Source organism: Ranitomeya variabilis, chromosome 1 (genome assembly GCF_051348905.1).
Source record: "Ranitomeya variabilis isolate aRanVar5 chromosome 1, aRanVar5.hap1, whole genome shotgun sequence".
NCBI classification, from domain to species: domain Eukaryota; kingdom Metazoa; phylum Chordata; class Amphibia; order Anura; family Dendrobatidae; genus Ranitomeya; species Ranitomeya variabilis.
Window position 1 is genome coordinate 546,653,722 of NC_135232.1, and position 25,884 is coordinate 546,679,605.

Genomic DNA, 25,884 nt, shown 5'->3' on the forward strand with positions numbered 1-25,884 from the left:
GCTGGAGGAATCCTTCACCTGCTTGAAGTCGGCGCTGACGGGAGAAGAGGTACTGGCTTACCCCGAATACGACCAACCGTTTGTGCTGTACACAGATGCCAGTAATGTGGGACTAGGAGCCGTGTTGTCTCAAGTCCAGAAAGGCAAAGAAAGAGTGATCGCTTACGCCAGCAGGAAACTCCGTCCCACGGAAAGGAACCCTGACAACTACAGTTCCTTCAAACTGGAATTCCTTGCCCTTGTCTGGGCAGTGACAGAGAGGTTTAAGCACTACCTGGCCTCAGCGAAATTCACCGTCTTCACGGACAACAATCCGCTAACGCATCTGGATACTGCCAAACTCGGGGCTTTGGAACAGCGGTGGATGGCCCGGCTGTCCAACTATGATTTCACCATCAAATATCGGGCAGGACACCAGAATGCCAATGCCGATGCTCTGTCCCGAATGCCCAATTTACCAGAAGTGGGAGAAGACCCGGAGGCACTTGAAGAGGTGGAGCTGCCTGCCTTCCATCGCCCCAAAGCCACTCAGAACTCTTACCATGTGAAGAACAGGCACAAGAACCAACCGGATGCCACGCTGAATCCCCTGCCCCACCACGGATGGGCAGAAACCCAGGATAGTGACCCCGCGGTCCGTCAGGTGAAGGAGCTCTTGACGCAGGCTGGGTTACACCCTGGCCCAGATGATCCACAAGAAACCCAACAGCTGTGGAAGGGGAGAAGCAAGCTGTTTATCCATGATGGCAAGCTGTGCAGGAGGAGCATCGACCCACGTACTCATGAATTGGTGTGGCAGATAGTGGTGCCAAGGCGAGATGCGCCCATGGTTCTGGGAGCCTACCATGATGGAGCCGGACACTTCGGATGGAGGAAGCTGGAGAAGCTACTCCGAGGGAGGTTCTATTGGATTGGCATGAAGAGAACCATTGAGAAGTGGTGTCGGGAGTGTGGTCCATGTAGTCTGCGCAGGAAAGACCGTGACAGTCAATGGGCTCCCTTGCGGCCTATCATCACCAAACGGCCGCTCGAACTGGTCGCGCTGGATCATGTGAAGCTGACACCTAGCCGGTCGGGCTATATCTACGCCCTTACCATCGTGGACCACTACTCCAGGTTTTTGGTGGTTGTGCCTGTCAAGGATCTAACGGCCAGGACTGCCGCCAGGGCCTTCCAGCAACACTTTTGTAGGCCCCATGGCTACCCAGAGAAAGTACTGACCGATCAAGGACCTGCATTCGAAGCGGAAGTGTTCCAAGAATTCTGCCAACTGTACGGGTGTAAGAAGATCAGAACCACACCGTACCATCCTCAAACCAACGGGATGTGCGAGAAGATGAACCAAGTGGTAATTGATTTATTGAAGACCTTACCCGTGGAGGAACGGAACCTGTGGCCGACAAAGTTGCCTGACCTGGTGGATATGTACAATCACATCCCAGTAAGTTCCACCAACTGTACCCCAGCGTACCTGATGCGAGGAAGATCTAGTCGGTTACCCGTTGATCTGGACATGGGGGTCCTAGTACCCGAAGATACCTCGCCGGATGCAGATTGGGATGCAGAAAGGCAGCGAAGGTACCGCGAAGTACAGGAGTGTGTAGAAAGAAGTCTCGCCCAGGCTAGGCAGAAACAGGAAAGAGACTACAACCAACACGCTCCTGCGATTCCCATGTCACCTGGCGAGCAAGTACTTAAACGAAAGAGGAGATTACACAAGCTTGATGACCAATGGGAAGCGGAACCGTACACCATCCTGCCATCCGACTTCGACAACACAAAAGTCTGTCTCATCAGCAAAGACAGAGGGGAGACCTCGGCAGCGGTATCCAGGGATCACCTTAAGGTCTGCCCCGATAAGTTGAAAGAGAGGGGCACGGCCCCAGAAATCTCCCCGCCGGTAGAAAAGGAGAAGATGTTCCACACCGTCCTTGGTGACTTTCCCCAGTCCTGGACTCAGATAAACCAAGCCCTCGTGGTGCCTGTTCTAATGTTTCAACAGCCGGACCCACCAGAAACAATGGTGATACCAGATCATCCGGCCCCGCTACCTCAACAGGCCTTACCTGATGAAGCCATGCCAACCGTTGAACCGGCAAATCCTCCCTCTGCTATCAGTGAATCTGCTGTACCCACTGTTGCTAGCAGCAGCTCTGAGAGCCCCAACCTGCCAGTGCTACCCAGACTCACTAGAAGTGTAGCTAGAAGACAGTGCACTACACCAGCGGTAGCAAGCATAGCGGGCCCTGTTAGGCCAATAGCAACCCCTGCGCTGCGAAGGTCCACACGCAGCACTCAAAACCAAACTCCCCTCCGCTACAAACCTTGGAGGTATTAATAAGGGCTGCTCTTTAGTTAAGAATGTTTTTGTGTGTATTTTTGTTACAGGTTTTAAATGGACAATAGAGTAATGGACGGTGAATTGCTCAAAAACTTTCATAAGGGGGACCCCTTTGTTTACCCGGGGTCCCCGCTGTTTCAACCACTGAACTGAGAGTCATAAACTGTGCATGACCTAACTTTTGCAACGTTCAAGAATCCTCACCTCCCGTAAAGGGAAGCATTGTTATGTTCAATTGTTATGCTATTTCAAAAATTTGTGTGTTTTCTGTTAACATGTATTATTGTTCTTGTTTTCCCAGTCCCGGAGTACTGGATTTAACCGGGGGGGAGTGCAGCACCCCAGAGTCCTGGTTGTTGCAGTACTGTGGCTCCGCCACTATGGGGAGCTATGGTACGTCTGATTGCACTAAGGAGTTTCTCTGACCAGGTAACACCTCACTACACTTCACACTCCGGCCACCAGGGGGGGTGGTCCTATCTAGTAGGCCACTCCTCACACTTGGTAAAACTGGGGGTTGGACAGGAAGACAGGGAGAAGTAGCTGGGAAGAGCTAGTGAGAGGACCTGTTAGGGATGGGATCCTGGCAGACTCCTCAGAACAGAACTAACCAGTGCACAACGGGAATACAGTAAAGAAGTATTGGGACCAGAAGGAGTCGTGCTGTTAGACCGAGGCAACATCCTTCTGAGGCGCAAACAGTCGGTGGCCGGAACGCCGAGCAAGTAAGAGACTTTAAGTACACTGCAAACCACGGCCGGACAGCTAATTACAGGTTGGCTGTCTCACTTAACACCTAAGCAGACAACGGAGGCAGTTGTGGGAGAGGGGCGACTCTAGGGTCCCGGAAGAACTCCAGGCCTACCCCGTCATACGGGTGCGTCCTACCATATCATCTGGGGGACGGAGAGAACGAACATCAGAGACAGACAGAAACAGTTGTGAGGACTATCCCGGGAGCTCAGCAGGGAAGAACTACAACATCCAGCGCTAGAAGGTAGACACTGATTCCCACCTGTAAAGAGAACTCCTGATGTGCCTTTGGACCGGCCGGTCTCTGACAACCTAGTTAACAGCGCTCTGGACTGAGGTCTCCAAAACCTTCAGTAAAGAGGTAAAGAGACTGCAACCTGGTGTCTTCGTTATTTACCACGATTTGCACCCCACAACTGCACCGTTACAACACCACTTATTGCACCGGACGTCCCCTACTGACAGACAGGGCCACGGACCGGGTCTAGCCACCGTGACAACCCCAGAACTGAACAGAGACTCTCAGAGGCCCGGCTCCGGGTACCCCTCGGCCCTGCGGCAGGTGTGGGGGCGCTCCATAGACGTAACCTGACCGACTTGGAGTTAGCTTCACATGATCTAAGGCCACCAGTTCAAGTGGCCGTTTGGTGACTATGGTCTGTAGGGGAGCTCTCTGACTGTCATGGTCCTTTCTGCGCAGGTTACATGGGCCACACTCTCAGCACCACTTTTCAAAGGCTTTCCTCATGCCAATCCAGTAAAATCTTCCACGTAACAGGATCTCCAACTTCTTGAATCCGAACTGTCCTGCTCCATCATGGTATGCTTCCAGAACCATTGGCGCATCTTGTCTTGGGACCACTATTTGCCATGAGTGCGTGGATCGATGTTTCTTTGGCACAGCTTACCGTCGTATATGAATAGTTTGCCTTTCTCCTTCCACAGTTGTTGCATCTCCTGCAGATCATTTGGACCAGGGTGCGAATCTGCCTGTGTCAGCAGCTCTTTCACCAGACGGACCGTGGGGTCACTGTCCTGTGTTTCTACCCATCCATGGTGGGGCAACGGGTTCAGCGTGGCTTCTTGTTTGTTTCTGTGCCTGTTTTTCACATAATGTGAGTACTGAGTCGCTCCAGGGCAATGGAAAGCTGGCAGCTCTACTTCCTCAAATTCCTCTGAATCCTCTCCTACATCTGGTAGGTTGGGCATTCTAGATAACGCATCGGCTTGGCATTCTTGTGCCCTGCACGGTACTTGATTGTGAAGTCATAATTAGACAACCGGGCCATCCATCGCTGCTCCTTCAAGGCACCAAGTTTTGCCGCCTCCAGGTGAGTCAGCGGATCGTTATCAGTATAGACTGTGAATTTTGCTGAGGCCAGGTAGTGCTTGAACCTTTCTGTCATTGCCCAGACAATGGCGAGGAACTCCAGCTTAAAGGAACTATAATTTTCAGGGTTCCTTTCTGTAAGGTGAAGCTTCCTGCTGGCGTTTGCCTTTTTTGTACCTGGGACAGTACTGCTCCCAATCCCACGTTGCTGGCATCCATGTACAGCACAAGTGGTTGGTCATATTCTGGGTAGGCCAGTACCTCATCTCCTGTGAGAGCCAACTTCAACCGGGTGAAGGATCCTTCCAGCCCATCATTCCAATCAAATGGGGTATTCTTACTCTTGGTTTTCTTAGATTGGCCCACTAACAGGTCTTGCAGTGGTGCGGCTACCTTGGTAAAGTCTTTAATAAATCTTCTGTAATAGGCCACCAACCAGAGGACCTGTCGGACTTCATGGAGGTTACTGGGTTTTGGCCAGTTCTTGATCACGGTGACCTTGTCAGGGTCTGGGGCCACTTCATCAGAGCTCACCACATGGCCCAGGTACTGTACTTTGGATTTCAACAGGTGACATTTAGATGGTTTTACCTTCAAGCCAAAGTTGGACAGGGCTTCAAACACTTCGGCCAGGTGCTTCAGGTGATCTTCATACATCTTGGAGAAGACAATGACATCGTCCAGGTACAACAAGACAGTTTTGAAGTTCTTGTGCCCGAGACAGCACTCCATCATTCTCTGAAATGTCCCTGGGGCGTTGCACAGTCCAAACGGCATGTAATTAAATTCAGCGAGACAACATTGGTGTGGTGAAGGCCGTCTTCTCCTTGTCCACCTCTGCTACGGGAACCTGCCAGTACCCACTGGTGAGATCCAAGGTAGAAAAGTAATTAGCAGATTTTAATGCAGCCAACAACTCTTCTATTCTAGGCAACAGGTATGCATCCTTGTGTGTAATGCTTTTTATTTGCCTATAATCTACACACATTCTCATGGTGCCATCTTTCTTCCTGACGAGGACTAATGGAGCTGCCCAGGGGCTACAACTATCTCTGATTACCCCAGCCTCCTTCATCTCTCGCAACATACTTTTGGCACACTGGTAATGAGCTGGAGGTACAGGCCGGATGGGCGGATGACTTCCCGTACCTCTTTTACCTGCCCAAAATCCAGTGGGTGTTGACCCGTTCATACTCTTGGACCACCCAGTAAGCCCCTTGTTTCTGGTGTGAAGGTGTAGAATCAGTGCCCATGTGTAGTTTCTGACACCAATCTTCCATTTGTCCTGCAGAGCCATTGTCCTCCACCTGGTTGGGCGGGACCAAGGGTTCTGTCGCCTGTATCACATCGTTATCAACAGTAAACAGTTTGGCTATTGTGGCATATCTGGTTAAGTGAACCTCCTTCTCCCCACAGTTGAGAACACGTACTGGTACCCTCCCCTTGCGAACTTCAACCACCCCTCTGTCAGAATTGTAGGCCTACTGTCCGAATACACAGATTCTACCAGCACCTGGTAGTCTTTACCTCTGATACCTCTTGCTGCCCGACACCATATCAACATTTCACTTCTGGGGGGTATAGCAATGGGGATTGGATCACTCACTGTGACAGCCAATTTCTCCACCAGATAGTCCTACCTGTTGTCTTTGTACCAGGGCTCTGATTTCCTTTTGCAGGACTCTCTGTTCACTGGAACCAGCAGTTTCTGCCACCTGTTGTAACAAGACAATAACCTCCGCCAGACAATTTTCAATAACATTAGTACCAATGGTCATCATAGGGTTACATTCACGTCGATCAATATCAACAATCACCATCCCTTGGGCTTTTAATTCTACCCGCCCCACTTTAATGGTGACCTCCTTGTATCCCACCTGCAACAAAGGCTGACCATTACTGGCTACTATCGTTAAGTCACTATCTGGACCACCGGTAATGTCTGTATCGGCACAATAACGCTTATAAAGGATGTAAGGCATGGTTGTAACCTGTGAACCGGTGTCCAACAAAGCGTTCATCGGGATGCCATCGATCACAATGGTGAGAACAGGTCATCCTCCGACATATTTGGCTTGCCAGTTGTGTGGACCTGGTCGTCCTATTCCTGGGGTTTGGCCCTTTGCCCCAGGGGTCGCTCGTTTAAATGACAGTACCTTGCAATGTGTCCTGCCTGGTTGCAGCGGCGGCAGATGGGTCATTCATCCTGGTGATAACCATCGTCGTCTCTCCCTCTGGTCGGCGGGATCCTCTTCTGTCGTCGCCAGGGGACGTTCTTGGGTCTGGAAGCCAGCTTGATCCTCTCCTTAGGGGATTCCTGTAGAGACTGTAGGATCCGGGCTAATGCAGCAACACTCTTGGTCAGTTCCTTCACCCGGAGGCATAGTCCTGTAGAAGAATCCTCATCTACGACCTGTGCATCAGCTTCAACGGGGACCTGAGGATACGATGCCACCTCCTGGTGGTAGTTGAGGGCTGGACGCTTAAGAGGCACTGCACGGCTGGGCAGAGGTTCGTGTAGCACCCGGATGGCTCTGTCCTTAAATTGCGCAAAGTCCAGGTTAGGGATTTGCAAGGCCAGGATGCGTAACTAAGTCCTGTGGGTGCTGGACAGGAGCCCCTAAATGAACTTCTCTTTTAAGAGTCTATCTCCATCCTGTACACTGTTAGGATCCACTTGATTAACAGCCCGGAGCGCCTCCTTCAAATTGAGGGCATAGTCCCGTATACTGTCTTGTGGTTTTTGATTAAACCCGAAGAACTTCATTTTTATCTCTGCAGCGGTGCGGGTGTCAAAGGTAACTTTTAGCTTACCAAAGAACTGCACAGTCCTTTTATCACATCTGGCCAGGATTTTACCTCTCTCAGGGCCGCACCAATCAGCTGACCAGTCAAAATGTTAATTTTCTGATGCTCTGTCAAAGGATAAAATTCAAACAGGCTACAGAGCCTTTCCTTAAAGTCATTTAAAGTATGTGACTCTCCGGAGTGCGGCTCCAGGTACTTATGGCATGGAGAGGGGCATGATGGGCGCCGTAGCTGTGGCGGTGTCCAGCCGGCTTACTGGAACTGCGGGCTCTGCGGGGCCTGGTAGCAGTACGGGGCCTGCGGCTGCTTCCACTGTGGGGCCTGGGGGCATCACTGGGCCTGCCGGTGGGTCCACTGCAGGGCCTGAGGGTGCTATGGGGCCTGCAGCTGCGTCCGTCGCCAATCCTCCCGAGTCGAACATGGCTCTTCCCCCTCGCTAACCTGGTACAAGCCGTGCCTCCTTTCTGGAGTCTGCAGCGGTTCCTCCGGTGCGCTGCTCGGCACTTTGCAGCATCTTCACTTCTGGCGTCGCTGTACGGCGCCTTCACTTCTGGCGTTCCTCTCAGCAGTGCGGCACCCATTTCTCCTGCTTTGCGCTCTTTCCAGCTGCTCCGCCCACGAAGGTATGTCTCCGCAATGGCAGTTTTGGCGGCAAACTGTCACAGTACCTGGCGATGCCAGGGCACAAAATCCTGTTTCTGACGCCAAAGTTGATGCGCCCACAGGGCAGTGGGGTACTCGGTGCCAGGTCCAGTCACAAAGGGGGATGTCACGATGGCTGCGACCCGGTCCGTGGCCCTGGGCATCAACGTTAAAGGGGTTAATGTTCAAAGTTTGTCGTGACACCACCTATGGAGTTCGGTCAATAGGGGGACCGACGCTGCATTAAAGGGGTCCCCTGGGGGATGTTGCAGCAGCCCAGATGTTACACTACCCACAGGTAAAGCTGGGTCCCCAGGGGACCTATGATGTGTGGTGTAGATGGTGTTGCCGGTGAATAAATGGAGGAGACAAGTGATAAGTCTTTACCTGGTTTACTTGTGGCCTAACAGGCCACAGTCCAGGGTACCAGCAACAGGTTGGTTAGGAGTCCGGGCAGTCCAGAGACAAGCGGGCTCCTTAGGTAGGTTAGGTAGGGACCTTCCACTCTGCGCTCACTGTCTCTGAGGTCCCACTAAGTGTCTCAAACAAGGTCCTTATTCGTTCTCCTGTCCTGAGACAGGTACTTGTATGGCAGGCAGCTTGAGCCGTGCCTACTGGGGTCCTTTCACGGTGACTCCAGGCACCAAAGTGCTGCTGTGCCACAGGTAAATATGGGCAAAGTCCATGTAATTCAATGCCCTCCGGTTCTGCTCCGTGTATTATAATCCACATAAGCCTCGGGCTACCGGTTCCCGGATTCTCTGCGCAAAAAAATAATCATGAAGCGCAATCTTATCTTGTAGCCGAGAGCAGAAAGATCGAGCTCTCCCAGAATTAATGCCCAGACTCACTGGGTCACCAGGACAACTCCAATAACCATAGAATAAAGAGAAGAAACGGAGTATACAAATCCCTTAAACCATAATAGTCATAAAAGAAGAAACTTTATTATTACAAAAATACATACCAATAAATAACAGGTATTGTAACCCATACAGATAGGAAATATGGAGGAAACCTGAAGGTAAGCTGGTTTAGGTGGAAAGAGCTAAAGGGCAAGCACACCATCAACAACTGTAATGATCCAAGTGCTACCCACATAACAAGGGGTATTTTTATACAATAAATGGGTGCCAAAAGCAGTACCCCGCACAATACTCCTTGTCAATTAATCATCCATGCATGCTTACCCATGAAGTAAACGGACGGCTCTCCCACTTGCCCCAGCAGCCCCCTGACGCGCGTTTCGGGGTCAAGCTTTCTCAAAAGGGGTTGAACATTGACCATTCTAATATGTTTAAATAATCCGCAAACCGGAACTGCCGCTGATTAAAGGCGCACGTGCACCAGAGACCAAGCTCCACAACCCCCATAGCCGTCACCATCATGCACGCACGGAGGTGGAAGTCCGCCAGGTGACATCATCTAACATGCGCACATGAAGGATAATGATAGCCGCTGGAGAGGTGAAGTACAATGGAATCGTAATGCGCATGCGGGCTCACAGCGGCCATTTTTTTAAAGCCCAAGGGGACGGCCATCTTACAGGGGATAGGACGTAAGTCTGTATACACTAACCTCCTCACTGAACATTCTGTGTGACATATATACAATCAAAAGGCAGTCAATACCATTGAATTATATTAAAAAGACAAACAGTATACATAATATACAGACAATAAAAAAGTTTAACATAAATATTGCTAAAGTGACAGGAGTGCATAATAGTCACGTAATCAAAATCATTATGGGAACGTGATATATATTAAACAGAGGAAAAAACTTCCTTATAATAATAAAGTGACTCAAGTGCAAATATCATATCAATAACTGTGACAAAATGGTTACAGTTATGTGTTATGGGAAAAATAATATATATGAAGAAAAGCACATCCTTTCTATTCATAACAGTGACCAGGGAGGCAGGCAGGGTCCAGAACAAAACGGCGATGATCTCTAGCAGCCGGGCCATACAGCGTGAATGTTTAGTAAGAATACTAGATAAAAAAAGAAAAAGAGGACAATGAACAAAAAAAACCACATAAAAAATATAAAAACATGATGGAAACGACTCCACATAAGGAGATGAAGAAGACTAAAACAACCACCACCTAAGTAAATAGTACTAAAAATGTACTAAAAATATATACTGAGTGTAACGGGGTCTACTGTGCTGTAGTACCTCTTTAGGTACCACCCCGTGTTTCAGGAGGTCCACTCTGCCTTGGCTGGATTCTGAATGAAGGACGCTGGCTGGAATTCCTTGATTACATGGGTGCATATAAAATCCCACTGCTGCCACCAATTGTGGAGAAACGGGGTCAGTGGGTGCTCTCGTCCGCTGGCCCGGCTGTCTTTAGCAAGACTGCATGGACCACGGCTCATACCACTGAACGCCCGCTCTATCTCCCCGTGGGCAATATACTACACAGACAACACAGGGTTAAGGTAAAACAGTGTGGCAATACTTTATTGAACCACAGCACACAATAGCAAACAGAACAATCCCACCATGGCTGGAATTGTATGGTTACATGAGCGCATATAAAATATCACTGCGTCTCCATGTATTTCCAGTATGACATGATGTCAGAGCTCCCAGGGTCGCTACTCCATCTGTGGATGAACGCACAGAGAAGGGATAACGACAAGTATAGGGAGATGACCAAGAACTGTCCATAGAGTCCATACAAGGCCCAAAGCCAGTTACATAGTTACATAGTTACATAGTTATTAAGGTTGAAGGAAGACTGTAAGTCCATCTAGTTCAACCCATAGCCTAACCTAACATGCCCTAACATGTTGATCCAGGGGAAGGCAAAAAAACCCCATGTGGCAAAGAGTAACTCCACCATGGGGAAAAAAATTCCTTCCCGACTCCACATACGGCAATCAGACTAGTTCCCTGGATCAACGCCTTATCAAGGAATCTAGTGTATATACCCTGTAACATTATACTTTTCCAGAAAGGTATCCAGTCCCCTCTTAAATTTAATTAATGAATCACTCATTACAACATCATACGGCAGAGAGTTCCATAGTCTCACTGCTCTTACAGTAAAGAATCCGCGTCTGTTATTATGCTTAAACCTTCTTTCCTCCAGACGTAGAGGATGCCCCCTTGTCCCTGTCTCAGGTCTATGATTAAAAAGATCATCAGAAAGGTCTTTGTACTGTCCCCTCATATATTTATACATTAACATAAGATCACCCCTTAGTCTTCGTTTTTCCAAACTAAATAGCCCCAAGTGTAATAACCTATCTTGGTATTGCAGACCCCTCAGTCCTCTAATAACCTTGGTCGCTCTTCTCTGCACCCGCTCCAGTTCAGCTATGTCTTTCTTATACACCGGAGACCAGAACTGTGCACAGTATTCTAAGGGTGGTCGAACTAGTGACTTGTATAGAGGTAAAATTATGTTCTCCTCATGAGCATCTATGCCTCTTTTAATACATCCCATTATTTTATTTGCCTTTGTAGCAGCTGCCTGACACTGGCCACTGAATATGAGTTTGTCATCCACCCATACACCCAGGTCTTTTTCATTGACGGTTTTGCCCAGAGTTTTAGAATTAAGCACATAGTTATACATCTTATTACTTCTACCCAAGTGCATGACCTTACATTTATCTCCATTAAAGCTCATTTGCCATTTATCAGCCCAAGCTTCTAGTTTACATAAATCATCCTGTAATATAAAATTGTCCTCACCTGTATTGATTACCCTGCAGAGTTTAGTGTCATCTGCAAATATTGAAATTCTACTCTGAATGCCCCCTACAAGGTCATTAATAAATATGTTAAAAAGAAGAGGGCCCAATACTGACCCCTGTGGTACCCCACTGCTAACCGTGACCCAGTCCGAGTGTGCTCCATTAATAACCACCCTTTGTTTCCTATCCCTGAGCCAGCTCTCAACCCACTTACACATATTTTCCCCTATCCCCATTACTCTCATTTTATGTAACAACCTTTTGTGTGGCACTGTATCAAAAGCTTTGGAAAAGTCCATATATACTACGTCCACTGGGTTCCCTTGGTCCAGTCCGGAACTTACCTCTTCATAGAAGCTGATCAAATTAGTCTGACATGAACGGTCCCTAGTAAACCCGTGTTGATACCGGGTCATGAGGTTATTCCTCTTCAGATACCCCAGTATAGCGTCCCTTAGAATGCCCTCCAGGATTTTACCCACAGTAGAGGTTAAGCTTACTGGCCTATAATTACCGAGTTCAGTTTTTGCCCCTTTTTTGAATATTGGCACCACATTTGCTATACGCCAGTCCTGTGGTACAGACCCTGTTATTATGGAGTCTTTAAAGATTAAAAATAATGGTCTATCAATGACTGTACTTAGTTCCTGCAGTACTCGGGGGTGTATCCCATCCGGGCCCGGAGATTTGTCAATTTTTGTGATTTTTAGACGCCGCCGTACTTCCTGCTGGGTTAAGCAGGTGACATTTAATGGGGAATTTTTATCACTGATCATATTGTCATCCATGGGATTTTCTTTTGTAAATACTGATGAAAAAAAGTCATTTAGCATATTGGCTTTTTCCTCATCCTCATCCACCATTTCACCCAGACTATTTTTAAGGGGGCCAACACTGTCATTTTTTAGTTTCTTACTATTTATATAGTTAAAGAATATTTTGGGATTATTTTTACTCTCTCTGGCAATGAGTCTCTCGGTCTCAATCTTTGCTGCCTTGATTTGCTTTTTACAGAATGTATTTAATTTTCTGTATTTATTTAATGCCTCCTCACTACCTACTTCCTTTAATTCTCTAAATGCTTTCTTTTTGTCCCTTATTGCGCCCCTTACAGCTCTATTTAGCCATATTGGTTTCCTCCTATTTCTAGTATGTTTATTCCCATACGGTATATACTGTGCACAGGTCCTATCCAGGATGCTAATAAATGTCTCCCATTTTCTTTGTGTATTTTTGTGTCTCAGGATATCGTCCCAGTTAATTGCACCAAGATCCTCTCTCATCCGTTGGAAATTTGCCCTCCTGAAGTTTAGTGTCCTTGTCACCCCCCTACTACCCATCTTATTAAAGGTTACATGAAAACTTATTATTTTGTGATCACTATTCCCCAAGTGACCCCCAACCCTTATATTTGATATGCGGTCTGGCCTGTTGGTTAATATTAGGTCTAGCAGTGCCCCCCTCCTTGTTGGGTCCTGAACCAGTTGTGAAAGGTAATTGTCTCTCATAGTTGTCAAAAACCGATTACCTCAGCACGATGTCAGAGCTCCCAGGGTCGCTACTCCATCTGTGGATGAACGCACAGAGAAGGGGTAACGACAAGCATAGGTAGATGACCAGGAACTGTCCATAGAGTCCATACAAGGTCCAAAGCCAGTTGACACGAGGGTCACCACCTGGCTTATCTGACCATCTCCATGGAACCAGGCGACCAGCGGGTCCCAACCCTGGCTTTCTCCAAACAGATCCATGGTTCAGAGATGGTCACTGGATCTGATCTGTGTCCTTCCAACCGGAGCCGAAAACCCCTGGGTTGTTTCCAATAGATTCATAGATCAGTGTCCCTCGTGATGGTGCCATGATGAATTGGCTGCAGTCCTTTCTTTTGTCTCTTGGGTGGTTTGCAGAATGTCTGGCTGGTAGCTCTGTGTACTTCAGTCTCCTCCAGGATGTGATCTCTGAGTCTTTTTATACCCAAGGCATGTAAGCTACCCTTAGGCTATGTTCACATTGCGTTAGGGCAATCCGTTAAGCGCATAGCGCTAGCGGATTGCGCTAACGCAATGTTTCTATAGGGATCGCGTTTGCCGATCCCGCTAGCGCAGATCCCCAATCTGCGCTAGCGAGGACCGGACCTCGGACGCACCTCGGACGCTGCAAGCAGCGTCCGAGGTCCGTCAGAAAATAACGGCACATCACTAGCGCGTGCCCATTAACGCAATGTGAACCTAGCCTTAGAACCACCCAGGGTCTTTCAGTCTAAGGGTACTGTCACACAGTACCATTTTGATCGCTACGACGGTACGATTCGTGACGTTCTAGCGATATCGTTACGATATCGCAGTGTCTGACACGCAGCAGCGATCAGGGACCCTGCTGAGAATCGTACGTCGTAGCAGATCGTGTGGAACTTTCTTTCGTCGCTTGATCACCCGCTGACATCGCTGGATCGTTGTGTGTGACAGCGATCCAGCGATGTCTTCGCTTGTAACCAGGGTAAACATCGGGTAACTAAGCGCAGGGCCGCGCTTAGTAACCCGATGTTTACCGTGGTTACCAGCGTAAACGTAAAAAAACAAACAGTACATACTTACATTCCGGTGTCTGTCCTCCAGCGTCTCAGCTTCTCTCCACTGTGTGAGCGTCTGCCGGCCGGAAAGCGAGCACAGCGGTGACGTCTGACGTCACCGCTGTGCTTGCCGGCTATGGCGCTTACACAGTGGAGACTAGAGAAGCAGAACGCCGGGGACAGACACCGGAATGTAAGTATGTACTGTTTGTTTTTTTTACGTTTACGCTGGTAACCAGGGTAAACATCGGGTTACTAAGCGCGGCCCTGCGCTTAGTTACCCGATGTTTACCCTGGTTACCGGGGACTTCGGCATCGCTCCAGCGCCGTGATTGCAACGTGTGACCGCAGTCTACGACGCTGGAGCGATAATCATACGATCGCTGCGACGTCACGGATCGTGCCGTCGTAGCGATCAAAATGGTACTGTGTGACAGTACCCTAACATCAAGACAAGGTAAACAATGGTGATGGGATTAAGTATATTAGCATATAATCACACATCAACAAAGCTCAACACACTCAATGTACTGTACAGTCACCACTACAGACTTAAGGTACCTTCACACTGAACGCTAGCGATCTGTGACGTTGCAGCGTCCTGGCTAGCGAGATCGTTGAGTTTGACACGCAGCAGCGATCAGGATCTTGCTGTGCCATCGTTGGTCGGAGCTGAATGTCCAGAACTTTATTTCGTCGCTGGACTCCCGCAGACATTGCTGAATCGGTGTGTGTGACGCCGATTCAACGATGTCTTCACTGGTAACCAGGGTAAACATCGGGTTACTAAGCGCAGGGCCGCGCTTAGTAACCCGATGTTTACCCTGGTTACCAGTGCTAATGTAAAAAAAACAAACACTACATACTTATGTAGCGCCCCCACTGCCGCAGGGCCGAGGGGTACCCGGTACCGGGCCTCTGAGTCTCTGCTCTGGGGTTGTCACGGTGGCTAGACCCGGTCCGTGACCCTGCTGAGGGGCGCCCAATGAAAGGTGTGGGTGGTGATGCTGTAGTGGTGCGGGCCGCAGTAAATAACAAGGACACCAGGTTGCAGTCTCTTTACCTCTTTACTGAAGGCTTCAGGATCCTCAGAATCCGGAATACGGTTAACCAGGCTGCGCAAGTCCGGCCGGTCCGATGGCACCTCCAGAGTTCCCTTTGCAGGTGGAAATCTGTGCCTACCTTCTAGCGCTTGTGTGTTGTGGTCCTCCCCTGCTGTGCTTACGGGATAGTCCCCACAACTGTTGTGTCTGTTTCTGAAGTTCCCTCACAACTCGATTATGATGTTCTTCTTCGTCCCCCCAGATGATATGGCTAGGACGCACCCGTATGACGGGTAGGTTCGGAGCTCTTCCTGGACCCTAGTGTCGCCCCTCTCCTGTTGTTGCCCCCTATGTCTTCTTAGGTGATTTGGATGAGACAGCCCGCCTATAACTGACTGTCCTGCCGTAGGTTTGAAGTTAGGCTTGGAGCTCTATACTTCCTCGGCGTTCCGGCCACCGGCTGCGCGCCTCAGTAGGATGTTGCCTCGTCTTACAGCACGACTCCTACTGGTGTTTCTCCTTGTTGCGTCGATCTCGTTTCTCACTCAGCACAATAAACCTCGCTTCTTGTCCTTTCTTAGGGCATCTCGTGCAGGCGCGGTCCCGTAACGTTCTCTCTGTTCGCTAGGCCTCTGTCAGGATCCCACCCCTGACAGGGACCCCCCTGAATCTTCCCCTGCAACACCCTCTGCCACAGGATGTTGCCTGGCTCCAACCCAGTCAGCTTCTCACTAACTTCCTGTCTAACCCACAGTTTTACCAGACTGTGAGGAGTGGCCTAATACATAGCGCCCTTAGCTCCCCCTGGAGGCCAGACTGTGAAGTGCATTGGTGTCTGTGATACCTGGTCAGGTGAACTCCTTCAGTGCCATCAGACGTACCATAGCCCCCCTTAGCGGCGGAGCATCAGTACTGCAACGACCAGGACTCTGGGGCGCTGCACTTACATTCCGGTGTCTGTCCCCCGGCGCTGTACTTTCCTGCACTGTCAGCGCCGGCCAGCCGTAAAGCAGATTACAGCGGTGACGTTACCGCTGTGCTTTCCGGCCGGCGCTCACAGTCAGTGCAGGAAAGCACAGCGCCGGGGGACAGACACCGGAATGTAAGTATGTAGTGTTTGGTTTTTTTTACATTAGCACTGGTAACCAGGGTAAACATCGGGTTACTAAGCGCGGCCCTGCGCTTAGTAACCTGATGTTTACCCTGGTTACCCGGGGAGTTCAGCATCGTTGGTCGCTGGAGAGCTGTCTGTGTGACAGCTCTCCAGCGACCACACAACGACGAAACAGCGACGCTGCAGCGATCGGCATCGTTGTCTAGATCGCTGCAGCGTCGCTAAATGTGACGGTACCTTTAAGGTACCTTCACACATAACGATTTCATTAACGATATCATTGCAACGTCACGCTTTTTTGTGACGTAGCAACGATCCCGCTAACGATCTCGTTATGTGTGACAGCGACCAACGATCAGGCCCCTGCTGGGAGATCGTTGGTCGTAGGGAATGATCAGGACCTTTTTTTGGTAGCTGATCACCCGCTGTCATCGCTGGATTGGCGTGTGTGACGCCGATCCAGCGATGTGTTCACGTGTAACCAGGGTAAACATCGGGTTACTAAGCTCAGGGCCGCGCTTAGTAACCCGATATTTACCCTGGTTACCACTGTAAAAGTTAAAAAAAAGAAAACACTACATACTCACATTCTGATGTCTGTCACGTCCCCCGCCGTCAGCTTCCCACACTGACTGTCAGTGCCGGCCGTAAAGAAGAGCACAGCGGTGACGTCACCACTGTGCTCGGCCGGCGCTTTACGGCCGGCGCTGACACAGTCAGTGCGGGAAGCTGACGGCGGGGGACGTGACAGACATCAGAATGTGAGTATAGTGTTTTGTTTTTTTTTACTTTTACAATGATAACCAGGGTAAATATCGGGTTACTAAGCGCGGCCCTGCACTTAGTAACCCGATGTTTACCCTGGTTACCCGGGTGATGCAGGGGGACTTCGGCATAGTTGAAGACAGTTTCAATGATGCCGAAGTCGTTCCCCTGATCGTTGGTCGCTGGAGAGAGCTGTCTGTGTGACAGCTCCCCAGCGACCACACAACGACTTACCAATGATCACGGCCAGGTCGTATCGCTGGTCGTGATCGTTGGTAAGTCGTTTAGTGTAACGGTACCTTTACACTGTATGTTAAATGGTATCAGTCTGCAAGTCTGTCCTCCTGAACCACCAGACACAAACACTCATATGCACAAGCCAATATACAGATGAAAAGCCAGTTCTTATTGGTCTGCAAAAATGTAGCTGTCTGGGTAATTAAGATACAATCTGGTTTCTTCACACTGAGTGTGACTGATATGCAGTCCAGCTGACTGCGCCTGCGTGGCCGCCCTGCTTGTGAATCCCAGCCCCGCAATGTGAATAAATCATAAGTCACTGCGGGGCTGGGAATCACAAGCAGGGCGGCCGCGCAGGCGCAGTCAGCTGGACTGCATATGAGGAAAGACGGCCAGCGCTCACTGCGCCTACACCAGGCAGGGGATAAGAGCGCAGGCGCCGGCTACTTTTGAAAACAGCGGTGAGGAGGAGGCGGCTCCCGGCGCCAAGAAGATGTGAGTGACAGCTGTGTGCTGTCTGAAGCAGGGGGGAAACGCCGGCCCACTTGACTGAGGAGCAGGTATTTCAGACAAATTATAAAACTGATTATTTCTCAAGTTACAGCACCCAGAACTAAAAGAGCCACCTTGTCAGAATGCAGCATTACTGCTGCACAAGGTGGCTCTTTTAGTTTGAAACGACTGGGGGGTGACAGGTTCCCTTTAAAGGTAACTCAAAAACACCGGTGGAACAGCGGCATCCAGTAAATATGCACAGGTTGCGGAACAGAGGTAACCAGTCACAAGAAGGGGACAAAACTTAATTTTTCATTTAACCCTTTAGGGGCCACTGTGTCAAGGGTGACTATCCATCTGCACTCACGTTGTGCTAATAACTGGTTAAGATTGCCAACCCTGATACCTCCATGTATTCTATCAATGCCCCTCACCTTCAAGCCACTGGGATCAGATCCGTGATACATCCAAAAATGCCTTGGTAAGGTCTTTAGTAGAGATGCATCTGTTGTCTCTTTGGCGGCTATAATGTCCCTCACGTGTTCGCGTGTCCTCACTTTTAATTCCCTAGAGGTGAGACCAACATAAATGAGGGAGCAGGGACAAGTGGCATAATAGACCACATGTGTGGTATTACACGAAATATACTCTCGAATCTTATACTCCCTGCTCCCATCAGATGTTTTGAAGGTCCCACATTTGAGTATGTTAGGACACGCAACACACAAACCGCAGGGGAAGCATCCAACTCTAGGACCAATCGTAGTAAAACAAGTTTTTTGTGTGGCCACATAGTGACTCCTCACGAGATTGTCCCTGAGGTTTCTCCCCCTGCGTTGTGTAGCACGTGGAAACTGTGGCAAATGAGCCGCAAGCGCACTATAGGTATGCAAGATAGGCCAATGTTTAGTCAGAATCCCCCATATCCGATCCCAGTGACAGTTGGAGGTTGATATAAACCTAATTTCTGATTTCTTAATACGACCGCTACTCTTAGATTGTATCAACAGATCCTCTCTCCGAGTAGACCTGGCCCGTCTGTACCCCGCCCTAATGCACCGACGACTATATCCCCTGGCACTAAACCGATCAGCAAGAGCCACTGACTCCCTGGGGCCTACTCGTGGCCTCCTGGAGTCCTGTTTCTCCATTGTGCTCCGTCCCTGTCTGTCATCGCACACAGACTGTCTGCATTAACTGAACTCACTCCGCCTCCAAACCAGGATCTTTATCCAGGGAAGCTGCCCTAAAACAGGGTTTTGAGCTCCCCCTCTTGGCCTGGATTTGGAAGGTGTTGTGTGTGTTAAAACCTACCAAAGGGAATCTCACTTGTCTCCAGACATAGCACTACCCTCCCCGAGAGGAAGGCAGCACTACTGTGGTACCCGAACTCCTGGGGTGCCACACCCCTATGCTGTCATGTGATGCTCCCATCCTGAGCCCCCATTCTGTCATGTGCTGCTCCCATCCTGCACCCCCATTCTGTCATGTGATGCTACCATCCTGCTCCCCAATCCTGTCATGTGGTGCTCCCATCCTGTGCCACCATCCTGCGCCCCCATCCTGTCATGTGCTGCTCCCATCCTGCGCCCCATGCTGTCATGTTCTGCTCCCATCCTGCACCCCCATGCTGTCATGTGCTGCTCCCATCCTGAGCCCCCATTCTGTAATTTGCTGCTCCCATCCTGCGCCCCCATTCCATCATGTGCTGTTCCCATCCTGCACCCCAATCCTGTCATGTGATGCTCCCATCCTGCGCCATCAACCTGTCATGTGCTGCTCCTGGAGCGCCCCCACACCGCCGCAGGGCCGAGGGGTACCCGGAGCCGGGCCTCTGGGATCTCAGTCCTGGGGTTGTCACGGTGGCTAGACCCGGTCCGTGGCCCTGTCCGTCAGTGGGGGACGTCCGGTGCAAATAGGGGTGTTGATGGTGCAGTAACGGTGGTGTAGCGGTGCAGTTGTGGGGTGCAGGTCGCGGTAAATAACGAGGACACCAGGTTGCAGTCTCTTTACCTCTTTACTGGAGATCTCTCGGTCCGCAGTCCAGAATACGGTTCACCAGGCTGCGCAAGTCCGGTCGGTCCGATGGCACTTCCAGAGTTCTCCTCACAGGTGGAAATCAGTGCCTTCCTTCTTAGCGCTATGTGTTGTAGTCCTTCCCTGCTGTGCTCACGGAAAGTACCCCACAACTGTCGTGTCTGTTTCTTAAGTTCCCTCACAACTCAATTCACTGATGTTCTTCTCGTATTCCATCCCTCCCTGTTATTCAGGTTGGAACGGCACCCGTTTGTCAGGTAGGCCTGGAGTTCTTCCGGGACCCTAGAGACGCCCCTCTCCCGCAATTGCCCCCCAAGACTTCATAGGTGATATGTGGTAGACAGCCCGCCTTAAACTGACTGCCCTGCCGCTGTTTGGAGTATGGCTTGAAGCTATATGCTATTCCACTCCCTCGGCGTTCCGGCCACCGGTAATGCGCCTCAGTAGGATGTTGCTCCGGTCCTACAGCATGACCCCTACTGGTATTCTCCTTTTTACTTGATCTCGTTTCTCACTCAGCACAATCTATCTCGCTTCTAGTCCTTTCTTGGGCACCGCCGCTATGCTGAGCAGGCACGGTCCCGTTACGTTCTTTCCAATGCCAAGCCTCTGTCAGGATCCCACCCCTGACAGAGACCCTACTGTCTCTTCCTCCACAACACCCTCTGCCACAAGGTGTTGCTTCGTTCAATCCAGTCAGCTTTCTCAACTAACTTCCTGCCTGACCCCCAGTTTACCCACCATGGTGGGGAGTGGCCTAATGAATAGAACCCTTAGCTCCCCCCGGAGGCCCTGCTGTGAAACATATTGGTGTCTGTGATACCTGGTCAGATCAACTCCTTCAGTGCCATCGAACGCACCATGGCTCCCCTTAGTGGCGGATCCACAGTACTGCAACGACCAGGACTCTGGGGCGCTGCACTCCCCCCTGGTTAAACACAGTACTCCGGGACTGGGAAGAAAACAACAATACAGGTTAGCAAAAAGACATACAATTTTGTTGAGTGCAAAACAATAAGTATACTTGAACAAGCTTCCCTTTATGGGAGGTGAGGACACTTTAATGTTACCAACATAATTAAATATCATAGCAACAGGCTACAATTAACTCTCATTACCCAACCGGGTATTCTACTAGGTGCAAACATTATTGACCAATAATTTAACTTTGCCTTTAAGGATATACACTCTTAATCCGCTAAAGACCTTCCTATAATCACATTATAAGGTATTTTAACTTTGCATTCTCCTACTTTGAACCTGCAGGACCGCCTGTCCCTATGGCACCAGACCTACTGCCTCTCCTTTCTTTTACAGGACCGCCCCGTTCAGCCAGGGCCTACTGCCTTTCGCTACTATACATGGTATAGACATAACATTCCTTTCAATTAGAGAACATTGAGCCAGCTCTATTTGGCTCCTATTAGGACTCACTTCCTAACCCCTACGGGTTCACTCTCTGTCCTTAGTAACGAACTAACTTTCTATGGGGACTCAGGGTTTACCTTCTATCCTCACCTTCATTATTACTTTCTTACTTTCAACTAAGCAGAACTCTAAATCTACCCCTACGGGCTTTCTGCATCTTTCCTTTTAAAGAACATTATCTAGGTTTCACATTTTAAACAAATTAAACACACATAACTTTTCTTTATGCAAAACAGTTACATTTCTTCCAGAGCATCATCATCAGTATTTCTTCACATTTAACTAGTTAAAACACATACAACTTTTCTCGTTCAAACATTATCATTGCATTACTGTTCTAAAACAGTATCTTCTCATAAGTACGCTGTTGGACATCCCCTTTAAAAGAGGATCAAGTCTTTCTGAGGTAGCTCGTCTTCTCAGCCTACCAGTCTTTGCTCAGCAAAGGTTCCAGAACGGTATCTTCGCAAAGAGTCTTTAAATAAAACCAGTAGGAAGCGCCTTTAATAAGGTGCAAACTATTTACAAGAAAGTTTGGATCATGCACTGTTCATGATTTCTCAGTTTGTAAAACTTGTGCAAAACTGTAGAAAGACAAACAATAAGGATCCCGGGTCAACTAAGGGATCCATAAAGAGTTAACCCTGGACGGGTTTAGCAGCAAACAGTACTCAAACAGTTAACTAGAAAACTATTTACATTCTTGAGAAACAATAAAATCTTACTGGGGTTCTGCAGAAGGCGACCTCTTACCTGGCCTTACCAGGCCAACAGATCGCACCGGTGAGCCAGGACGCCGTTCCGGTCCCAGTAATGATAAAATCCCTCGCCGGGAGGTCTTCCTTGTCGGCAGGTGCACCCGTCCCTCCGGGGCGCGGCGAGGCTGAGCTTCTCGTGATTCCGCGGGGCCGGGTCCCGCTGCCTTCCCAACGGGATCATCCCCTTCTGGTGTTCCAGCAGCCTGGAGGGCAATGCATCGTTGGACACCTCGGGCGAACCAGCCCGTCTCGCCAGTGTCCCTCCTCCACCTCGTGTAGGTGACAGCATCTCCCGGCTCCAGGTCACGATCGAGCCTCCCGCTGCAAGGCTCCACCTCCTCCCGATCCACGCGGACCTGCAGCGGCTCTCCAATTTCCTGAATCACCCCTCTTCCATACCGGGGGTTAAAGGCCACCACTACACCCCAGTGTGAGGACGGAATCTCCGGAACACTGACCAGATCAAGTTGCTCTGCAGGCTGGGGCCGGCTCCGCCATGCTGTCATCAGACGCCGTAAATGCTCGGCGTCCGGCATGATCTTTAGATCCGGTGTTGATAGCGTGCTCCCAGCCGCGGCCAGTTGGGAGGGAACAGGAGACACTGGAGTCAGACGGATCTCCGTGGGCTGACCTAGCCGGGTGAGCACTCGGGCATCGGCCTTCAGCCGGCGGGCTGTTGTGAATTCTGTTTGTGGGCTCCCCCGGTGGTGTTTTATGGTAGTGCCACTTATTTGCCTTCTTCTATCCTTGATCACCTGTTGACACCCATTAGGGGAGTTTCCTATTTAAGGCTGTTTGGCTGCTGGTCCGATGCCGGCCAACAATGTATCAGTAGCATTCTGTTGCATTCTCCTGCCTCAAGATCCTGTTCAGCTAAGTTGAATTTTGTTTCTAGTTAATGCTATTTTTGTCCAGCTATTTACAATGTGACTCTCTGTAGCTGGAAGCTCTCGTGGACTGAAATTGCCACTCCAGTGGCATGAGTTGTCACTGGAGTTTTAAAGTAATTTCAGGATGGTGTTTTTGAGTAGTGTTTTGAAGTTGACCGTGAAGTGACTCTTTCCTGTACTTCTGCTATCTAGTAAGCGGACCTCACTGTGCTAAATCTGCTGTTCATCCTACGTATGTCTTTTCCTCTTGACTCACCGTCAATATCTGTGGGGGGCTGCTATCTCCTTTTGGGGTTCATCTCTGGAGGTAAGGCAGGCCTGTATATTCCTCTGATAGGGGTAGTTAGATCTCCGGCTGGCGCGTGGTGTCTAGGGCATCGTAGGAAACACTCCCCGGCTACTTCCAGTGTGTGTCAGGTTCAGGTCACGGTCACTTTAGTTCCCATCACCCGAGAGCTAGTCCGTTGTTTTCCCTGCCATTGGGAAAATCATAACAGTTTGGCCGGCCCACATGTGTTAAAACTATGCACTAAAGCAGGAAAGGATATGAAAAGGTTTTTTTTTTTTCCTTCTGTGTTTGGAAAGTGCACCTTAGTGCTTATTTGTACTCCTTGCTTAAACTGCAGTCTTCAGCCTTTTTTTTTTTTTTCCTCTCCTCTTAATCTCTGAATGGCTTTGGTTACACCTGTTTGAATCATGGATCCACAGAGTTTGGTTGCAGGTCTGAATAACCTGGCTACAAAGGTCCAGAACTTACAAGATTTTGTTATACGTGCTCCAATGTCTGAACCTAAGATCCCTATGCCTGAATTTTTTACCGGAGACAGATCCCGTTTTTTGAATTTCAGAGAGAATTGTAAATTGTTTTTGTCTCTGAAATCTCACTCTGCTGGTGATCCTGCGCAACAGGTTAAAATTGTTATTTCTCTATTGCGGGGTGACCCACAAAGTTGGGCATTTGCATTGTCGCCAGGGGATCCTGCGTTATTAAATGTAGATGCGTTTTTTCTGGCTTTGGGGTTGCTTTATGAAGAACCTAATTTAGAGATTTTGGCTGAGAAAGCCTTGATAGCTCTTTCCCAAGGGCAAGATGAAGCTGAGATATACTGCCAAAAATTTCGTAAATGGTCGGTGCTTACTAAATGGAATGAGTGCGCTCTAGCAGCTAATTTCAGAGAAGGTCTCTCTGATGCCGTGAAGGATGTCATGGTGGGGTTCCCTGTGCCTACAGGTCTGAATGATGCCATGAAATTGGCTATCCAGATTGATCGGCGGTTACGGGAGCGCAAATCTGTGCACCATATGGCGGTATCTTCTGAGCAAAGATCTGTGCACCATATGGCGGTATCTTTTGAGCAAAAACCTGTGCACCATATGGCGGTATCTTCTGAGCAAAAACCTGTGCACCATATGGCGGTATCTTCTGAGCAAAAACCTGTGCATCATTTGGCGGTGACCTCTGAAAAGGCACCAGAGCATATGCAATGCGATAGTGTATTGTCTAGAGGCGAACGACAGAATTACAGGCGCAAAAATGGGTTGTGCTTCTATTGTGGAGATCCAGCTCATGTTATATCAGCATGCTCTAAACGCATAAAGAAGGTTGATAAAAAGGTTGATAAATCTTTTTCTATGGGTACCTTGCAGTCTAAATTTCTTTTGTCCGTGACATTGATTTGTACTTTATCATCTGTTACTGTGGATGCTTATGTGGATTCTGGTGCCGCTCTGAGTCTCATGGATTGGTCCTTTGCCAAGCGTTGTGGGTTTGATTTAGAGCCTCTGGAGGTTTCTATTCACTTAAAGGGTATTGATTCTACACCTTTGGCTAGCAATAAACCACAATATTGGACACAAGTGACTATGCATCTTTCCCCAGACCATCAGGAGATTATTCGTTTCCTTGTGTTATATAATCTACATGACGTATTAGTACTTGGATTACCATGGTTACAAATTCATAATCCAGTCTTGGACTGGAGATCAATGTCTGTGCTGAGCTGGGGATGTCGGGGGATTCATGGGGATGCACCTTTGGTTCCCATTTCTTCATCTACTCCCTCTGAGATCCCAGCATTTCTGTCAGATTTTTATGATGTCTTTCAGGAGCCTAAAACTGATTCTCTCCCCCCTCACAGAGAGTGTGACTGCGCTATTGAGTTGATTCCCGGTAGTAAATTTCCTAAGGGTCGCTTGTTTAATTTGTCTGTACCTGAACATACTGCTATGCGGGAGTATATCAGAGAATCTTTGGAAAAGGGTCATATTCGCCCCTCTTTGTCTCCACTGGGGGCAGGGTTTTTCTTTGTGGGTAAAAAGGATGGTTCATTGAGACCTTGTATCGACTATCGACTTCTGAATAAGATTACAGTTAAATACCAGTACCCGTTACCTTTACTGACTGATCTTTTTGCTCGCATAAAGGGGGCGAAGTGGTTCACTAAGATCGATCTACGTGGTGCGTATAATTTGGTGCGGATTAAGCAGGGGGATGAGTGGAAGACCGCATTTAATACGCCTGAAGGCCATTTTGAGTATTTGGTAATGCCTTTCGGTCTCGCGAATGCCCCTTCCGTTTTTCAGTCCTTTATGCACGATATTTTCCGTGAATATCTGGATAAATTTATGATTGTGTATTTGGATGATATTTTGATTTTTTCGGAGGACTGGGAATCTCATGTTCAACAGGTCAGGAGAGTTTTTCAGGTTTTACGAGCTAATTCTCTATTTGTGAAGGGCTCAAAGTGTATTTTTGGGGTTCAGAGAATTTCCTTTTTGGGATATATTTTTTCCCCTTCATCTATGGAGATGGACCCTGTTAAGGTTCAGGCTATTTGTGATTGGATACAACCTACTTCTCTAAAGAGTCTTCAGAAATTCTTGGGATTTGCTAATTTCTATCGCCGATTCATAGCGGGTTTTTCTGCCATTGCTAAACCTTTGACTGATTTGACCAA